Below are 7324 nucleotides of genomic sequence, written 5' to 3'. Positions count from 1 at the left end.
GTTAGAGCTGTTAGTGCGAGTGCAGTTAGACCTGTGTGAGTGCAGTTAGAGCTGCTAGTGCGAGTGCAGTTAGACCTGTGTGAGTGCAGTTAGAGCTGCTAGTGCGAGTGCAGTTAGTGCTGCTAGTGCGAGTGCAGTTAGAGCTGTTAGTGTGAGTGCAGTTAGAGCTGCTAGTGCGAGTGCAGTTAGAGCTGCTAGTGCGAGTGCAGTTAGAGCTGCTAGTGCGAGTGCAGTTAGAGCTGTGTGAGTGCAGTTAGAGCTGCTAGTGCGAGTGCAGTTAGAGCTGCTAGTGCAAGTGCAGTTAGAGCTGTGCGAGTGCAGTTAGAGCTGCTAGTGCGAGTGCAGTTAGAGCTGCGAGTGCGAGTGCAGTTAGAGCTGCGAGTGCAGTTAGAGCTGCTAGTGCGAGTGCAGTTAGACCTGTGTAAGTGCAGTTAGAGCTGTTAGTGCGAGTGCAGTTAGAGCTGTTAGTGCGAGTGCAGTTAGAGCTGCTAGTGCGAGTGCAGTTAGAGCTGCTAGTGCAAGTGCAGTTAGAGCTGCTAGTGCGAGTGCAGTTAGAGCTGTTAGTGCGAGTGCAGTTAGAGCTGTTCGTGCGAGTGCAGTTAGAGCTGCTAGTGCGAGTGCAGTTAGACCTGTGTGAGTGCAGTTAGAGCTGCTAGTGCGAGTGCAGTTAGAGCTGTGTGAGTGCAGTTAGAGCTGCTAGTGCGAGTGCAGTTAGAGCTGTGTGAGTGCAGTTAGAGCTGCTAGTGCGAGTGCAGTTAGAGCTGCTAGTGCAAGTGCAGTTAGACCTGTGTGAGTGCAGTTAGAGCTGCTAGTGCGAGTGCAGTTAGAGCTGTTAGTGCGAGTGCAGTTACAGCTGCTAGTGCGAGTGCAGTTACAGCTGCTAGTGCGAGTGCAGTTAGAGCTGCGAGTGCAGTTAGACCTGTGTAAGTGCAGTTAGAGCTGTTAGTGCGAGTGCAGTTAGACCTGTGTGAGTGCAGTTAGAGCTGCTAGTGCGAGTGCAGTTAGACCTGTGTGAGTGCAGTTAGAGCTGCTAGTGCGAGTGCAGTTAGAGCTGCTAGTGCGAGTGCAGTTAGAGCTGTTAGTGTGAGTGCAGTTAGAGCTGCTAGTGCGAGTGCAGTTAGAGCTGCTAGTGCGAGTGCAGTTAGAGCTGCTAGTGCGAGTGCAGTTAGAGCTGTGTGAGTGCAGTTAGAGCTGCTAGTGCGAGTGCAGTTAGAGCTGCTAGTGCAAGTGCAGTTAGAGCTGTGCGAGTGCAGTTAGAGCTGCTAGTGCGAGTGCAGTTAGAGCTGCGAGTGCGAGTGCAGTTAGAGCTGCGAGTGCAGTTAGAGCTGCTAGTGCGAGTGCAGTTAGACCTGTGTAAGTGCAGTTAGAGCTGTTAGTGCGAGTGCAGTTAGAGCTGTTAGTGCGAGTGCAGTTAGAGCTGCTAGTGCGAGTGCAGTTAGAGCTGCTAGTGCAAGTGCAGTTAGAGCTGCTAGTGCGAGTGCAGTTAGAGCTGTTAGTGCGAGTGCAGTTAGAGCTGTTCGTGCGAGTGCAGTTAGAGCTGCTAGTGCGAGTGCAGTTAGACCTGTGTGAGTGCAGTTAGAGCTGCTAGTGCGAGTGCAGTTAGAGCTGTGTGAGTGCAGTTAGAGCTGCTAGTGCGAGTGCAGTTAGAGCTGTGTGAGTGCAGTTAGAGCTGCTAGTGCGAGTGCAGTTAGAGCTGCTAGTGCAAGTGCAGTTAGACCTGTGTGAGTGCAGTTAGAGCTGCTAGTGCGAGTGCAGTTACAGCTGCTAGTGCGAGTGCAGTTACAGCTGCTAGTGCGAGTGCAGTTACAGCTGCTAGTGCGAGTGCAGTTAGAGCTGCGAGTGCAGTTAGACCTGTGTAAGTGCAGTTAGAGCTGTTAGTGCGAGTGCAGTTAGACCTGTGTAAGTGCAGTTAGAGCTGTTAGTGTGAGTGCAGTTGGAGCTGTTAGAACTGTGTGAGTGCAGTTAGAGCTGTTAGAACTGTGTGAGTGCAGTTAGAGCTGTGTGAGTGCAGTTAGGGCTGTTCGTGCGAGTGCAGTTAGAGCTGTTAGTGCAAGTGCAGTTAGAGCTGCTAGTGCGAGTGCAGTTAGAGCTGTTAGTGCGAGTGCAGTTAGCTGCTAGTGCAAGTGCAGTTCGAGCTGTTAGTGCGAGTGCAGTTAGAGCTGTTGGTGCGAGTGCAGTTAGAGCTGTTAGTGCGAGTGCAGTTAGAGCTGTGTGAGTGCAGTTAGAGCTGTTAGTGCGAGTGCAGTTCGAGCTGTTAGTGCGAGTGCAGTTAGAGCTGTGAGTGCGAGTGCAGTTAGAGCTGTGAGTGCGAGTGCAGTTAGAGCTGCTAGTGCAAGTGCAGTTAGACCTGTGTGAGTGCAGTTAGAGCTGCTAGTGCGAGTGCAGTTAGAGCTGTTAGTGCGAGTGCAGTTAGAGCTGTTAGTGCGAGTGCAGTTACAGCTGCTAGTGCGAGTGCAGTTACAGCTGCTAGTGCGAGTGCAGTTAGACCTGTGTGAGTGCAGTTAGGGCTGCTAGTGCGAGTGCAGTTAGAGCTGCTAGTGCAGTTAGAGCTGCTAGTGCGAGTGCAGTTAGAGCTGTTAGTGCGAGTGCAGTTAGAGCTGCTAGTGCAAGTGCAGTTAGAGCTGCGAGTGCAGTTAGACCTGTGTAAGTGCAGTTAGAGCTGTTAGTGCGAGTGCAGTTAGACCTGTGTAAGTGCAGTTAGAGCTGTTAGTGCGAGTGCAGTTAGACCTGTGTAAGTGCAGTTAGAGTGCAAGTGCAGTTAGAACTGTTAGTGCGTTGCAGTTAGAGCTGTTAGTGCGAGTGCAGTTAGAGCTGTTAGTGTGAGTGCAGTTGGAGCTGTTAGAACTGTGTGAGTGCAGTTAGAGCTGTTAGAACTGTGTGAGTGCAGTTAGAGCTGTGTGAGTGCAGTTAGGGCTGTTCGTGCGAGTGCAGTTAGAGCTGTTAGTGCGAGTGCAGTTAGAGCTGCTAGTGCGAGTGCAGTTAGAGCTGCTAGTGCGAGTGCAGTTAGAGCTGTTAGTGCGAGTGCAGTTAGCTGCTAGTGCAAGTGCAGTTCGAGCTGTTAGTGCGAGTGCAGTTCGAGCTGTGTGAGTGCAGTTCGAGCTGTGCGAGTGCAGTTAGAGCTGTGAGTGCGAGTGCAGTTAGAGCTGTGAGTGTGAGTGCAGGTAGAGCTGTTAGTGTGAGTGCAGGTAGAGTTGTTAGTGCGAGTGCAGTTAGAGCTGTGTGAGTGCAGTTAGGGCTGTTAGTGCGAGTGCAGTTAGAGCTGTTAGTGCGAGTGCAGTTAGAGCTGCTAGTGCGAGTGCAGTTAGAGCTGTGTGAGTGCAGTTAGGGCTGTTAGTGCGAGTGCAGTTAGAGCTGCGAGTGCAGTTAGAGCTGTTAGTGCGAGTGCAGTTAGAGCTGTTAGTGCGAGTGCAGTTAGACCTGTGTAAGTGCAGTTAGAGCTGTTAGTGTGAGTGCAGTTGGAGCTGTTAGAACTGTGTGAGTGCAGTTAGAGCTGTTAGAACTGTGTGAGTGCAGTTAGAGCTGTGTGAGTGCAGTTAGGGCTGTTCGTGCGAGTGCAGTTAGAGCTGTTAGTGCGAGTGCAGTTAGAGCTGCTAGTGCGAGTGCAGTTAGAGCTGTTAGTGCGAGTGCAGTTAGCTGCTAGTGCAAGTGCAGTTCGAGCTGTTGGTGCGAGTGCAGTTAGAGCTGTTAGTGCGAGTGCAGTTAGAGCTGTGTGAGTGCAGTTAGAGCTGTTAGTGCGAGTGCAGTTCGAGCTGTTAGTGCGAGTGCAGTTAGAGCTGTGAGTGCGAGTGCAGTTAGAGCTGTGAGTGCGAGTGCAGTTAGAGCTGCTAGTGCAAGTGCAGTTAGACCTGTGTGAGTGCAGTTAGAGCTGCTAGTGCGAGTGCAGTTAGAGCTGTTAGTGCGAGTGCAGTTAGAGCTGTTAGTGCGAGTGCAGTTACAGCTGCTAGTGCGAGTGCAGTTACAGCTGCTAGTGCGAGTGCAGTTAGACCTGTGTGAGTGCAGTTAGGGCTGCTAGTGCGAGTGCAGTTAGAGCTGCTAGTGCAGTTAGAGCTGCTAGTGCAGTTAGAGCTGCTAGTGCGAGTGCAGTTAGAGCTGCTAGTGCAAGTGCAGTTAGAGCTGCGAGTGCAGTTAGACCTGTGTAAGTGCAGTTAGAGCTGTTAGTGCGAGTGCAGTTAGACCTGTGTAAGTGCAGTTAGAGCTGTTAGTGCGAGTGCAGTTAGACCTGTGTAAGTGCAGTTAGAGTGCAAGTGCAGTTAGAACTGTTAGTGCGTTGCAGTTAGAGCTGTTAGTGCGAGTGCAGTTAGAGCTGTTAGTGTGAGTGCAGTTGGAGCTGTTAGAACTGTGTGAGTGCAGTTAGAGCTGTTAGAACTGTGTGAGTGCAGTTAGAGCTGTGTGAGTGCAGTTAGGGCTGTTCGTGCGAGTGCAGTTAGAGCTGCTAGTGCGAGTGCAGTTAGAGCTGCTAGTGCGAGTGCAGTTAGAGCTGTTAGTGCGAGTGCAGTTAGCTGCTAGTGCAAGTGCAGTTCGAGCTGTTAGTGCGAGTGCAGTTCGAGCTGTTAGTGCGAGTGCAGTTCGAGCTGTTAGTGCGAGTGCAGTTAGAGCTGTGTGAGTGCAGTTCGAGCTGTTAGTGCGAGTGCAGTTCGAGCTGTTAGTGCGAGTGCAGTTCGAGCTGTGAGTGCGAGTGCAGTTAGAGCTGTGAGTGCGAGTGCAGTTAGAGCTGTGAGTGTGAGTGCAGGTAGAGCTGTTAGTGTGAGTGCAGGTAGAGTTGTTAGTGCGAGTGCAGTTAGAGCTGTGTGAGTGCAGTTAGGGCTGTTAGTGCGAGTGCAGTTAGAGCTGTTAGTGCGAGTGCAGTTAGAGCTGCTAGTGCGAGTGCAGTTAGAGCTGTGTGAGTGCAGTTAGGGCTGTTAGTGCGAGTGCAGTTAGAGCTGCGAGTGCAGTTAGAGCTGTTAGTGCGAGTGCAGTTAGAGCTGTTAGTGCGAGTGCAGTTAGAGCTGCTAGCGCGAGTGCAGTTAGAGCTGTTAGTGTGAGTGCAGTTGGAGCTGTTAGAACTGTGTGAGTGCAGTTAGAGCTGTTAGAACTGTGTGAGTGCAGTTAGAGCTGTGTGAGTGCAGTTAGGGCTGTTCGTGCGAGTGCAGTTAGAGCTGCTAGTGCGAGTGCAGTTAGAGCTCCTAGTGCGAGTGCAGTTAGAGCTGTTAGTGCGAGTGCAGTTAGCTGCTAGTGCAAGTGCAGTTCGAGCTGTTAGTGCGAGTGCAGTTCGAGCTGTTAGTGCGAGTGCAGTTCGAGCTGTTAGTGCGAGTGCAGTTAGAGCTGTGTGAGTGCAGTTCGAGCTGTGAGTGCGAGTGCAGTTAGAGCTGTGAGTGCGAGTGCAGTTAGAGCTGTGAGTGTGAGTGCAGGTAGAGCTGTTAGTGTGAGTGCAGGTAGAGTTGTTAGTGCGAGTGCAGTTAGAGCTGTGTGAGTGCAGTTAGGGCTGTTAGTGCGAGTGCAGTTAGAGCTGCGAGTGCAGTTAGAGCTGTGTGAGTGCAGTTAGAGCTGCGAGTGCAGTTAGAGCTGTTAGTGCGAGTGCAGTTAGAGCTGTTAGTGCGAGTGCAGTTAGAGCTGCTAGTGCCAGTGCAGTTAGAGCTGCGAGTGCAGTTAGAGCTGCTAGTGCGAGTGCAGCTAGAGCTGCTAGTGTGAGTGCAGGTAGAGCTATTAGTGCGAGTGCAGTTAGAGCTGTTAGTGTGAGTGCAGGTAGAGCTGTTAGTGCGAGTGCAGTTAGAGCTGTTAGTTCGAGTGCAGTTAGAGCTGTGCTGAGATGCCATGTTGAACTTCCAGTGACCAGTATGAGGGAGTGTGAGAGCGATGACACCAAATTTAACACACCTGCTCCCCATTCACACCTGAGACCTTGTAACACTAACAAGTCACATGACACTGTGGAGAGAAAATGGCTAATTGGGCCCAATTCGGACATTTTCACTTAGGGGTGTACTCACTTTTGTTGCCAGCGGTTTAGACATTAACGGCTGTGTGTTGAGTTATTTTGAGGGGACAGCAAATTTACACTGTTACACAAGCTGTACACTCACTACTTTACATTGTAGCAAAGTGTCATTTCTTCAGTGTTGTCACATGAAAAGATATCATCAAATATTTACAAAAATGTCAGGGGTGTACTCACTTTTGTGAGATACTGTACATATACATATACATATGCAGTATATATATATATATATATATATATATATATATATATATATATATATATATATATATATATATATATTGTGTGTGTGTGTGTGTGTGTGTGTGTGTGTGTGTGTGTGTGTGTGTGTGTGTGTGTGTGTATAAATTGGTTTCACTCTTCCCACATTTTACATTTTTTCCTACAATCTTTTGAAATGTCCATGGAATGAAATAAAATAAATCAGATGCTGTGAGTGAACCTTCTACCATCATTTACACATTTGAATGAGCAGGTAAAACGAAGCGATGTGATAACATGAAATTAAAAGTGATCTTATATGGCCATGGGCGTTGTTTCGACTCAGGACAGCGGTCATTTGCTGCCGTTGTCATGTAATTGTTTGACTCCGTACACGACAACGCTTCATCTTCGCGTGCTCACTGAGAGTACACTCACGGGTGAGAGGCAGGGATTTGGCCAATTATTGCTGCAAGCCTTTTATAATCGAGCAATTGATGTGCGAGAAGGTGGGAATTACAGAGAGAGGTTAAAGCAATGCACACACACACGATGCAGTATTACACCATAAACACATCAGAATGAAACTAAAGCCGAATCCCGGACATTTTCTCACATTTAGATGCTTTTTTAAGGTCTGAAAAAGAGGACATGTCCGGGAAAAAGAGGACGTGTGGTCACCCTAACGAAAGCAGTTCAGAGAACAATGTGTGTTCATTTAATTCTACCCAATTAACTTCGCGCAAAATGTATTCGCCCATGCACCAGGAGGTTGTTCGGTGAGTCACGACTAGACAGAACTATAACCAAGCAGCTGTGTATATCGAGTTATGTCAAAAGATTCATTTCTTTGCTGTTAAATGTAAAATAATAATATTAATAATAATTAATCCTGATAGTATTCCCATTTGTTTTTTTACTAAATGTACCTGTAATCTGATTAATTTGTTTTTTGACATTACCAGGTATTTTTTGTGTGTAACCTGATTTAGGTATCGCTGTGACGTATTCCGTTACTCCTCAGGCCTGGGTATAACGTCACCACCGCTACAGATGTAAAATTGGTCAGAGGTCATAAATTTCTGTCTGTGTGCGGGTTTGGCGCAGTGTGTGATGGGCGGGGCCTGCGACTCGGACACGCCCACTCTG

This window comes from Ictalurus punctatus, chromosome 22 (genome assembly GCF_001660625.3).
Source record: "Ictalurus punctatus breed USDA103 chromosome 22, Coco_2.0, whole genome shotgun sequence".
NCBI classification, from domain to species: Eukaryota; Metazoa; Chordata; class Actinopteri; order Siluriformes; family Ictaluridae; genus Ictalurus; species Ictalurus punctatus.
The sequence above is the reverse complement of the archived record's forward strand: the minus strand, read 5'-3'. Positions refer to the sequence as shown.